The sequence below is a fragment of the Peromyscus californicus genome, unplaced genomic scaffold (genome assembly GCF_007827085.1).
Source record: "Peromyscus californicus insignis strain IS unplaced genomic scaffold, ASM782708v3 Scaffold_9__1_contigs__length_137607984, whole genome shotgun sequence".
Lineage (NCBI taxonomy): Eukaryota > Metazoa > Chordata > Mammalia > Rodentia > Cricetidae > Peromyscus > Peromyscus californicus.
The window spans coordinates 4,898,015-4,910,612 of record NW_026294617.1 but is presented as its reverse complement, the minus strand read 5'-3'; the positions used below and the strand labels follow the sequence as shown (position 1 = coordinate 4,910,612).

The window sequence follows — 12,598 nt, the reverse complement described above, 5'->3', positions numbered from 1 at the left end:
TCCTGCCTACTTATTAGCCATTCAGCATTTTTAGACCAATCAGGTGCCTTAGGCAGGCAAAGTGAAACAGCAACACATCTTTACATAATTAAACAAATGCAGTCACAAACAAATGTAACACATCTTTACATAGTTAAACAAATGTAGCATAAACAAATGTAACATACCTTTACATAGTTAAAGTAATATTCTACAACAGCCTATCATATCCCAATCCTTAACAAAGGTAATTGTTTTTGTTTTCTTTGGAATATAACATTCACCTGGCTTTACGCTGTCTACTTAAACGTGTATGTGTATAGGTGTTTTGTCTGCATGTATATTAATCAGCATACCACTTGGCACCTGCCAAGAGTAGCATAGGGCACCAGATGCCATGGAAGTGGAGTTAGTGATTATGAGCTGCCATGTGGGTGGTTGAAATTAAACCCAGGTCCTTTGAAAGAGCAACCATTGCTCTTAACTGCTGAGCCAGCTCTCTAGTCCCTACACTATCTTGCCCAGCTTGTACTGTATAGGATAGGAGGGAACTTAGACATAGGCCACCTGACCTTAAAGGCTACATTCTATGAAGCACTCTACTCCTTGGAGTTGCCAGAGGTCTGGGATGTATGTTTTGAATACTTTACCAAGTGTTTTGGCCTCCCTCTGGCCCATGCAGAAAATGAGTTTTCTAAACATCAACCAGCCCTACCCCATCCCTAGACTCATAACAACTTTTGAAACTGATCATATTACAGCTGCTAAATTCTTCCAGACATAAAATAGCCAGTAGCTGTTGTCCATTCTGCACCTGTGCCAAGTCGCTAGCATGCAGGTCTCAGGACAATTTATAAGAGCCAGTTCTCACCTTCCACCATGTGGCTTTCAGGGATCTCACTCACATTTGGGCTGTAAGGCTTGGGGGTAACTGCCTTAACTCTCTGAGCCATGTCACCAGCCAGGTCTACTAATGAGATAGTTTACATGAATTTCACCTGAGTCAAAACACCTCAGAAAACAACTCTGGTTGCAGTTATTTGGGGTGGTATGTGAAAGTCTTTAAGAAAGAGATGTCAGGCTATGGTAATAGCTCTCACTTGTAGTCCCAGTACTCTACAGGCTGAGGTAGAGTGTTAGAGGCCTGTGTTTGCTAGTTCCAGCCTCAGGAAAAAAAGAAAAAAAAGCACATGTTGATACAGAAAGGAAGGGGACTCTAGCAGTACTGGATTGGGACATTTCCTACAAATATTCTTTAATGGTGCCCACACCATCCGGGAATGATACTGTAAGAGTGTGAGCTTTAGAAAGAACTAGACAAAGATGCTTCGTGAATCAAAATTTATTAGCTTAGTGCTGCTTTAAAAAACAAAAAACAAAAACAAAAAACTTTCCACTGACCTTAAAACAGGAAGATCCACAAAACTGATGTCTGGAGTTAGAGGGAAGAAAACCCCAGGGTGTGGCTGTGCAGACCCATCAGTCACCAAAACAAAGAGGAAATGGCAAAAATGGGGCCACCTGCAGTACGGAAATCCTGATCCCCAATACAGAGCCAGGGACTGCAGGAGTGTTGCTGAATGGATGGCTCTATTCATGTATGATCAGCCTTAATCTCATATTACTTGCTTCTAATTTCCTTCATTCTAATCATAAAACTTTAGACTTGAATGACTGATTGAATGATTTTGAGACACGGTATCATGTAACCAATGCTAGTCTAGTGTATAGATGAAGATGGCCTTCAACTCTTGATTCTCCTTCCTCCAGCTTCTGACTCCTGGGATTACAAGGTATAGCTAAAAATTACCTGTTTGTAAGATATGAGGGATTAGTAACTGAGCTACATCTCCAATCTCAGAATTTAGAATTTAATTTCTAGTAAGGTTTGAGTCCTGCAAAGAAAAAAAAAAGCACAGTATTATTTTAGTTAACACCCGATATGATTCTGAATGATTCTGAAATGAGTGATTTAAGAACAATAAAATTCCTTCCTCGTTTGAAAATTTTCAATCATACTTATAATGATAATTTTCTATGCCTCATAGAGAAATTATAATGATTAATGTGAGTTAAGCAATTGCAAAATAGTACAAAACTCCAAACCTCCAAGGGAAAAAAATATGTTGTGGAAATGTACACCATTAACATCAGTTACATTTATTTGAAGATCACTGAAAACACCTATTCACACTCACCAGGGTGTTACTGGGATTAATTGAGTAATGTTTACACAGCATCAGAACGTGAGGGAAAACACATTTTCCCTTGCTATTTAAAGTGTGTTTCAGAGATGAAAAGGCTGTTTGCAGGTATTTACTGTTTATCCTGAATGCTCAGATAAATTGTTGCTTTATGATCTTCCTCCTACACCACTCATCAGACTATCCTGCCTCTGTGGTTCTCTACATTCTCAGCACAGTAGTCCTCTGCTCGACTTCTGCAAATTGGAAGAAGCTGTAAGATGCATGTGTATTAGAAATGTTATGGGCAGCTCATTATGTAAATAAGCACAGTTTGCTTTTGTCACATTTCCAGTTTTCCTTTGTCAAGATGGTAGACTCTATTTTGTTCTTTTATAGGATTCTTTGTAGAATTACAGAGTCTGACATGTTCTATCCAGGCACCATGTTGGCCCTTTGTGTCCATGACTACTCTTTATAGCATTACAATTTAACCGATTTGCTACTAGGATGCAGGTTGTGAGAAAATAAAATGAAGATTATATCCATGTTTATTTCTTTGTATTTTTATTATTTTTTTATGTTATTTGAAGGCTTTGCCATGACATCTAAATACTTAAAACTTTTAAATGGATTCCAAACGTGAATATTTGCTTTAAAACTTGTGAGAGTACTCTATTTCTTAGCTATGTTGTCTTCTGCGTTACCTGTTTACCACTGTGGTTCAAGTGGATTGCGGCAGGCTGTTCTCAGTTACTATCCCTTTTCTGATTTAATGCATATTCACAGTTGGTGATTGTGTATGGCACAGGGATTACATGATTAGCTGCGTTATCTTTATGGCAATGTGCAGTTAGTTAACTGGTACCAATTGGCCAGGACAGTGTCCAGAATACTATTTAATTAGCATCAAGCTGCCATCTGATTATTTTTTCATGATATCTCTCTCAGTGAAAAGCTTTTAAAACAAGAAAATGATACCTTTACTCCTGCATTGGAAGGATGATTAATAGATTGAAAGTCTCCTATCAGAACTTTCTTTGTCCCCAACAAGTCGATTGAGGTTGTTTTCTTAGCTCTGTCATTTAAGAAATATTTTATTTTCCTTTTTTTTTCTTTTTGGCTATGTTTTGATGATGATGGATGTGAAATTTAGGGAAAGATAAATTTACAGACTAGGAAAAATCATATATAAAATTGAATTGTAAAGATTTAAAATTATCAAAGATCTCAGTAGGTTTAATATGATACGGCAGTACCTAGGGAGGTATCTCCAACAAGCAAGAGGACCTGAGTTTGTTTCCCAGCACCCACATAAAGTGCCGATCTCACAGACATATCAGTAACAGCAACAGCGTGAAGCACTAGGTAGAGACAGGTGGAAGTAGAAATTATTAGCCAGGGAGTCTAACAACTTGATGAACAGTGTTTTCAGTGAGAGACCCTTGAAGAGGAAGACACTCATCATCAACATTTTGTCTCCGGATGCTTATGCCAAGTGTATACCCACCTGTACTTACACATTCACACATGTAGCAGTGTGTTTATATATGTACTCAAATACGCAAAAAGATTAAAAAGAAGAAGGTTCAATAAAATGCAGCTACAATAACAATAACAAGCAAATACCACTGTTTATCTTCTCCAATCCACACATTCAGAAAGTAATCTATTTCTCTATTATGTTTTGAAAAAATACAGACATGCTGATATGAAGTGAATACTCCTCGTGTAATATTCCCATCATACAGTGAAAAGGAAGCATCTTTAGGATGATAGTTGGATTTTAATTCTTGAGATATGAGGTTTTTAGTTTTGTATTCCTTCTTCCAAACTGACAAAATATTTCACAAGTGAGGGAAACACGAAAAGTGTAATGAAAACACAATGCCCAAGATTGCATAAATGCATCTTGTTTTATTTGTTTCTGAATGTTTGAAAGCCACATTATTGGGTTTCTTCATTGTTTTGACAGAGCCATGCTGAAGAGTAACCTATTGATTACTCTATGGTTCTGTTCAATAGAGCTGGAACTGGGAAGCCGGGGGCTGGGAGGCGGTGACTGGAGTTATCAAGTGTGCTTTGTTACCTTGATCAGGTAAAACTTATTTGATTCATTTTGTAATTCTCTTACAGAAACATGTGAATAAGTGTTCACATCTTTAAAACTAGATAAACTACTACACATTAACTGTGGTCTTACCAAAGCACATTTTTTTTGACTGATTAGTTCACCATGAACTGATTTATATTCATGTAAAGTAACAAAACTCTCTATAGTTTACTGTTTTCAATCCAGAGTTTTACTTTATTTTGCTTGTGTATGTGTGTGTGTTATGGGGCAAGGACTTAATAGTGCACATGAACACATATTGTGTGTACATGGAAGCCAGATGTTGACATCAGGCATTGTGCTCATTTACTGTCCACTTTATTTACTGAAGTGTGGTCTCTTGCTAAACCTGGAGCTCATCAATTTGGCTCGCCAGGTTGCACCTGTAGATCCTCTGTCTCCATCATCCAACTACAGGGATTGTGGGAGTTTGTGGGAGTCCAGTTCCAACCTGCTCCCAACTTTAGAAGGGTTCTTTGTTGGAGGAGAGAGAATTGAGGAAATATTAGGTAGAAAGAAAGAGATGATAAGAAAGGCCGAGACACAGGATAGCTTTGGGAGGGCCCTGGATCAATACCCAGCTGCCCAGAGCTTTATTCAAAGGGCTTTTTAACATGCCAAGAGGAGAGGCAAAAGACCTCTGCCTTGCAAGATCAAAGCACACCATACAGCCAACAGTAGACCCTTTCAAACACCTGGTAAACACGCCTATGGCAAAATCATCCCATTATGCAGCCCTGCTGGGTAAAGCAAGCTCAGATTCTCTGACTTTGAGTAAGAGCTCACTAGGAAGCCTCTGTGGGCCACCACAGGGATTAGAGATAGGCCCTCACACTGAGCCAGCATTATGTGAGTGCTGGAGACCTGAACTCTGGCCCTTGTGCCTGTGTGGCAAGCACTTTATCCACTCAACCATATCTCTAGCCCAGAGTTTTGCGTTTTTAAAGCTATAGGCAGAAATGAATATAATATGAACATGAAAGATCTGACAGTATGCTAGCAAAAGGCACAAGAAGGTACATTAGTACAGATCAGCTTTTATTTGAAGAGACTGTATCTGTTTTTATATTTCTATTTTTCAGTCCACTACCAATGTTTATAAACAGTTACTCATGACCCAATGACCGCCAACCAAATACAGCAGTGGTGAGCAGTGCTAGAAAGGAGATCATCTTTTGTTTGATAAATGCAAGGGTGTGAATGCGAACCTAGAAGTCATAGGCAAGGTTGGTAACAAGGAAAAGGAAACATGAAGTCTAAAGTCATTAGGAAATTTAAGCAAATGTTGGAGCATTCATTATACTGAAACTGTCCTATGGAGAATGGTGTACCGAGGGACATGAATTCCATATGATCAAGTGGAGATGTTTTATTCAACATAAATTGTTGGAGGCAGGTAGGTCCGTGTGCTCACAAATAAGCACTATGGGATCCAGGGATGTTAAACTGGGTTGTCTCTTCAAAGGGAAAGATTTATAACCTGTTTTCTGGCCAGAAGGCTAGGAGAAGACATGGTTAACAGCCTGCTGACTTTTGACCTTTGTACTATCTGTGTGCCCAGGCCACACCAGATCCTCCCCAGACATACATATTGAATGTGATTATCTCAGTCAATTTCCAGAACTATCCTCCCCAACGCTTATCTTGAGCCTGTAATCTATAAACTTCATGATTAGAGATGATGTCCTTACACTGTACAAAGAGTTGTAGTGTGGTCGCACTGAAGCTTGGTCTTGCACGCTGGGTTGAGTTAATTATTACCAAAACACTTTTTCCCAGATTATGCTGTGCTTGAATATACCTGAAATAAACTACTCAAGCTCAGACTCCCAAAGGCTGAAGCAACACTGTCTCCTGAGTAGTGCTGAGCTGAACTGCATTCCTACCTATCACAGCTTGTCACTCTGCTGACTGTACTGTCACAGAGACCTCAATGAATAACTCTCTAACTCTGGATTTCTAAATGATTCTACTGTGTGACACAGACATTATTGTCTACAATCCTTGTTCACACAGTTAATCATGTGCTGACTTTCAGTGTGTCTTGATTTACTGTCTTGTGCAGTTATTTAAGTGCTGATCTAGGTTTGTCCCTGATCCATCTAATTTCCTTCCATTGCTGAGAAGCTCCTGAAAATGTGTATTGTTTCTCATATGAATGAAGATGAGTATACTGACAGCTCAGGGGAGACCCCACATTCTCTGACCTGAGAATCACAACTGCATTAACATTACTCATTACAGGTTCTCATGAGCAAAATTGTCACACTGAGGCAGCCTTAAAAAGGCAGACACAATAAAAATGCACTCATTAGCGAAGGGAAAGTACTTTTATTCCAATTGTTGTGCTAGCAGTAAAGTGAAAGTATGCATAAAAAGGCAACCAGTGCAAATGAATAGATAAGCTGTACTGGAAAACCTACATGATCTAAATAATTTAAAATAACTTCTTGATTTCTCAGTTCAGGTAATCCAGAAATAGCTCACTAAACAAAATTGCAAACTAAGAATTATTGGACAACAGTACTTATGAGTCTTCATTTCATGTTGAAAATTAGACTTAACTGTATTTTTGAAGCCTGGACTTTTTTAAATAAATGGAGAGAGAAATATTAATACGAGTTGGGGAATAAATTATCTAGGCTTGACAAATGAAGTCATTGATCAGCTTACATGTTGATATGTTGTACAGAAATTGCAACTTCACATGCTTTCTAATAACTTTTACATTTAAGTATTTGTCTCCACCAGAACTGAAAACTAGAACAAAGCAGGGTATGTACTTGGTTAAGATGCAGCTTAGTAGGTCAGAATTTGCTTCAGAGTGTTGAAGTCTGATATGTGATGGACAGACTGTAAACACAAACAGACATTTGCCTTTCTTTCTCTCTTAAAACACAGAACATTTAAAGAAAAAACCACCAGACTTGGGTAATTTTGCTAATTTCTCTGAGAATGAATTCATAACAGGTCATGATTGGTAAAAAGACTCTTCCCTAAACATCCTGTGGGGAGGATATTTCAAATTTCTGAACACTTACTCAGAACCATGGGAGTATTTACAGATAAACTCTCTCCAAATGAAATCATGCTCTGAGTACTGAGCCTAGAAGTTCAAAACAAATTTAAGGAGAACAATATCTTCCCCATACGGAGAGTAATAAGACAAGTGAGTTTGTACCATTATTGTGTTTGTTATATTATCAATTTGAGGTAAGCCAAACACAGACCTCCAATATGTTTAGTAACGAGGTGGTGACACTGACTTTCAGTGGCGTCTGAATTATATGGCTTGGTTTTAGGGTTTCACCACAGGAGAAAATATCTGAAAAAGCCAACTTAGAGGGATATGTGTTTTGTTTCAGCCCACATTAATGTAGCTTCACTATTTCTGGGTCTGTGGTAAGGAATCAGATCGTGGCCAGGAGAATGGAGTGGGTAGAAGCAGCCCACCCCATAGAGGACAGGAAGCAGAAGGAGAGAAAGATGAGAGAGTAAGAGAGGGGTGTGAGTCTGATCCCTGGAGACTTTGTTCTGCCTCTCGAAGATTATACTACCTTCTGATAGTCCATTTAGCTGTAATTTTTTCTATGGACTGAGCTACTGATGAGGCTAAAGCCCTTATAATCCAATCACTTCCCCAAAGCCCCAACTCTGTTCACTACAGTGTATAGCATTCATCTCCTGCACATTGGATAGATATTTCAGATTGCAATCCTAACAGACTTCCTCATCATTTTCAGAATATTCTGAGAAATGTAAAAGGCAAAAATAAGTAGAACAGTGACTGAGAGTAAATCAATCCCCTAAGTCCACCACGGAGTTAGAGTACCTTCAATGTTGTCCATAAAAGCAAGCTTCACAAATGCACTAAGTCTTAAATAGAGAGATTGTAACAAATCCTTATGTAGCACAAATCTTATAAGGTCTTATTAATAAAAACAAACTCAGGGCCAGGTATTAGGTGAATGCTGAAAGATCGGAGAGACAGAACAAGCCACAGCTACCTCACCTTGGCAGTTCCTCAGCTGATCCTGTTTCCTCAGATTGGAAGCCTCTGAGTCCTCATCCAGAATGAATCTCAGCTGAACTGCTGCTAAAAGCCTAAAAGCTTAACCATCCTAGTTCCTGGTTTTTATGCCTTGTATACCTTTCTGCTTCCTGTCATCACTTCCTGGGATTAAAGACATGTGTCACCATGCCTGGCTGTTTCCAGTGTGACTTTGAACTCAGAGATCCAAATGGATCTCTGCCTCCAGAATGCTAGGATTAAAGGCATGTGTGCCACCATTTTCTGGCCTCTACGTCTATCTAGCAGCTGTTCTGTTCTCTGACCCCAGATAAGTTTATTAAGATGCACAATATATTGGGGAACACAATATCACCACATCCTTATACTGTGTAACTGCTTGGAGTTATTATATCTTCTGCTGGGAACATCATTGCTGTTATAAGAAACTGTGTGTTTTCATTAATCTGCATCTGCTCATTTGTAGTATCATTGGCCAGTAATCTGATTCTTTGGAGAAAATCACATATACAGATGTGCTTCATCATCTGATATGGTTTCTTCCCCTTCTCTCTATTACATGTTTTGTGTTTTAGAAATATTTTTCTACACCCATGTGTTTTAATTATTTATATATGTAACTCATTCATAGCCCAAAGAAATTTTAAAAACTGTTGGCCATGTTATGTTATACAATATTTATAGTTTTTACTCTATAGTTTTGTATTTTGTAGAGTATTGTATATTTTATATCCTCCCTTTTGAGCTGGTAAACTATTTACAAAGAACAAAAGCACTGCAAAGATGCAGAGTAAATTTACATGTACATGTTGACTATACATCTTGTTTTCTATGCTTTGGAATAGTTACTGCAGAAATGGGGAATTATTAAAGAGAAGGCTTCTTGAGAGGAATTATTACACCACTGCATCTCATATAGACAGACACTGCATCTCAAAGTCATATAGATACCACTGCATCTCACATAAACATTTTCAAAGTGTTATTGCTGTGAAGAACACCACGACCACAGCAGGCAATTCTTAAAAAGGAAAACACTTAATTGGGGCTGGCTTATAGTTTCAGAGGTTTAGTCCATTATTGTCACAGAAGGTAACATGTGGGCAGACATAGTGCTGGAGAAGAAGCCGAGAGTTCTAAATCTTGATCCGCAGGAAGTAGGGAAGACTGTGTTGAACTTCTGAGACCTCAAAGCCTGCTCCCACAGTGACACACTTCCTCCAGCAAGACCAAAAAGGCCACTCCTCCTAATAGTGCACTCCCTATGGATCAAGCATTCAAACACACGAATCTATGGGGGCCATACTATCTAAACCATCACAGTTACTTAATAAAGTTTTATACAGTACTTTGAATTCTTTCCATAGAAAATCCACAGAGTGCAGCAAATATCCATCCCAGGCTTGGGATCCCAGAACCCTGTCTTGGGCCACATTCTCCATTCTTGTCTGTCCTTTACTTCATAACTTCCATGATTGTATAGTTTATGTTCTCCAAGATTCCTACACTGAAATCAAGCCCTAGCGTAATTCTGTTGGGAAGTACATCCTCAGAAACAACCTTTGACAGCTCTGGGGCATGAACTCAGTGACATTATAAATGGAGATCCAGACTCTTTCTTCTCACTGAGACTGTAAAGACACCAGGAAGAAGGAGCAATCTGTGAGTCAAGAAACAAGCCAGACCACACTGACTCTGCAGGAGCTGTGACCTCGGTCTTCCATGGCTCTTGAATTAGGAGAAAAGTTTCTATTTTCTATAAGCCCAACAAATTTATGTTTTATTAAAACAACCCAAAGTGGCTTAGACAAGAACATTTGCAACAATCTCCAGATTTTATCATTAATATAGCATTCCTATGACCAAATACTGCAGCCAAATTTAGGCATAAAAGTTTTGAGTCTATCTTAAATTTCTTTTAATATTATGAATATTTCATATCTTATATATCTAATTTATATCCTTTAGGAATTAAAACAAATTAAAGAGTAAGCTTGATTTTGCAAGCTCCATAGAGAACAAAAGTCTTTGTTTTCTTCGTTATAATATCTTGTGCCCTCCACACAGAAAATGTTTAACAAATATTTGTTGAATGGATGATGTGTGGTTCCTTTTTATGTCTCTATTTCTATGGCAGAGCACATAAATTCTTTGTTCATTACCCCAGATACTACATTTAAACTAGTTAAGGCTGCGCAGTTTGTTGCCTATCAATCTATTTTGTCACAGTCATTCTATCTGCCCCTGTCTAATTTCAATGCCAAAGTAAAAGGAAAAGACTATCTACCAATATTCATTTTCTACTGTTTATAATGGGTTTTTGATTTATCACTTTGGCTTCTGTGATATGATTCTTACGTATTCTGCTCAGAGAGATGGTTGATTTTCCATCTTAGTAGCAATCCTCTTACCTTGTCTTTGATCCATTTTTACTCACGCTGGTATGCGAAGATAGCACTGCCCCTTGTAACCACTGTCCTCATGTCTTATTTACAAAATCCACCTGGTATGTAACTATGAATGTAGTATATGGTCTGTATATCATTCAACTTTTATCCTTAATACTTCCAATGTTTTCTCTTTTTCTGACTTCTAATTTCTTACAAAGAAATCTGGGGCCAGTGAGACATCTCAGTGAGTAAAGCAGCTTGCCACCAAGCTAACAATCTGAACTCAATCCCTGAGCCCAGCATGGTAGAAGGAGAGAACTACTTCCCAGAAATCGATCTCTTACCTCTGTGTGAATGTGCATGCATGTTCCCCAATACTAAATAAAAATCAATAAAAGCAAGCTGGCTTCATCCATTGTACAATTCTATTTCTCAATAACTTAGAGTCTCCAACAGTTATTAGCATGGCATTACATTATACATTTGTGTGACACCCCAAACCTGTTGTTTTTATCTGTGATACATCATTCTTCTTGACAACCACTTAGAGTCTGAAAGATGGAAACAAATCAGGCATGGGGGTATGCCTGCATAAAACCCCACCAGTGAGAGAGAGACAGTAGGATTGTTATTAGCTTGTCATAAATTTACTCATTTAAAAACTAATAGCTGTGAGACAGAAAGCCAGTATTCTTCCATGGAATGACACTGGGTGTATCATTGACCATGGCAGGAACAATGTGTGGGAGTAGTTGGCCATCATAAATTGGACTCCATGTTTTTAGTGGCTTTTTTGTTCTTGTTTTGTTGGAAAGAAGATGAAATGGGGTAGATAGAGAAGGTAAAGGGTTCTAGAAGGAGTTGGGAGTTGGGAAATAATGTGTTAAGTATATAACATGTGAAATTCTTAAATAATAAATAAATTTAGAAAATTAAAAACAAAACCAAATGTCAAATGGATACTTTTATAAGCAAGATGCTATTAAGTTTGGCTCCATACTTCTGAGCAGTAGAAGCAAGACTAGATAAAATGTTCATTTGAACTGTCAATCTTAAAACTCTTCTCTGTCTATACTTTTTTCATTTTAATTTTAAAAGTTTTAGCTTCTATTTTTTAAATGAAATATTTTTGTTTGTTTGGTTTTTGAGATATGGTTTCTCTGTGTAGTCCTGACTGACATGGAACTTACTCTGGTCTCAAACTCAGAGAGCCTCCTGCATCTGCCTCCCAAAGTGCTGGGATTAAAGACGTGCTCCACAACTGCACGGTTAAATAAAATATTTTTAATTGAAATACTCAATCTTTCCTTTCTCCTTCTTCTCCCTTTAGTCCCTCATGTCTTCCCTCATTTTTTCTCAAATCCATGGTCTCTTTTTAATTTCTATTGTTACACACACACACACACACACACACAGAGAGAGAGAGAGAGAGAGAGAGAGAGAGAGAGAGAGAGAGAGAGAGAGAGAGAGAAATAAACTTGCTAAGTGAATTTAGTGTGTTTGTATATTTATGATTTTAGAGGTGACCATTTGGTGTTAGATAATCACTTAGGTGCTGATTCCTGGGACAGAGTAATTCTCACTCTCTCAGAAGTCTTTACTTGTGTGTAGCTCTTCATCTAGGACAACGCCCTGTGGGATTACCCTGTCCATGTTAGGATGCCAACTGGTATTGTAATTGTCCAGGTCTTGTTTAGGCAGTCATATTTTGGAGATGTCCTAGACTTTATCAGGAGATGCACCCCCTCTTCTGCAATGTTCCCAAACTTTAGATGGAGGAGTTGTGCTGTAGACATGTCAGTTTGGGCTGGATCTGTTCATCTCAGCAGCTACTCCGGTTTCACTTTTCTGTGACAGTCCCTCTCCATCACTGCTTCTTTCATGAGTACGATAGCTATTTATC

The 12,598-nt window shown here is 38.3% G+C and overlaps 1 protein-coding gene across 5 annotated transcripts in view; it reads left to right on the top strand.

Annotated features, from left to right (window-relative positions):
* Naaladl2 (N-acetylated alpha-linked acidic dipeptidase like 2) overlaps window positions 1-12,598 on the top strand; it is a 1,340,311-nt gene that overhangs the window by 345,963 nt on the left and 981,750 nt on the right. Inside the window, exon 4 of one of the 5 annotated variants that reach the window (XM_052732135.1) lies at window positions 4,138-4,260. The exons of the other annotated variants lie outside the window; for them this stretch is intronic. The gene's annotated coding sequence lies outside the window, so the exon portion shown is untranslated. The remainder of the gene's footprint in view (window positions 1-4,137; window positions 4,261-12,598) is intronic. 5 annotated transcript variants of the gene reach the window in all.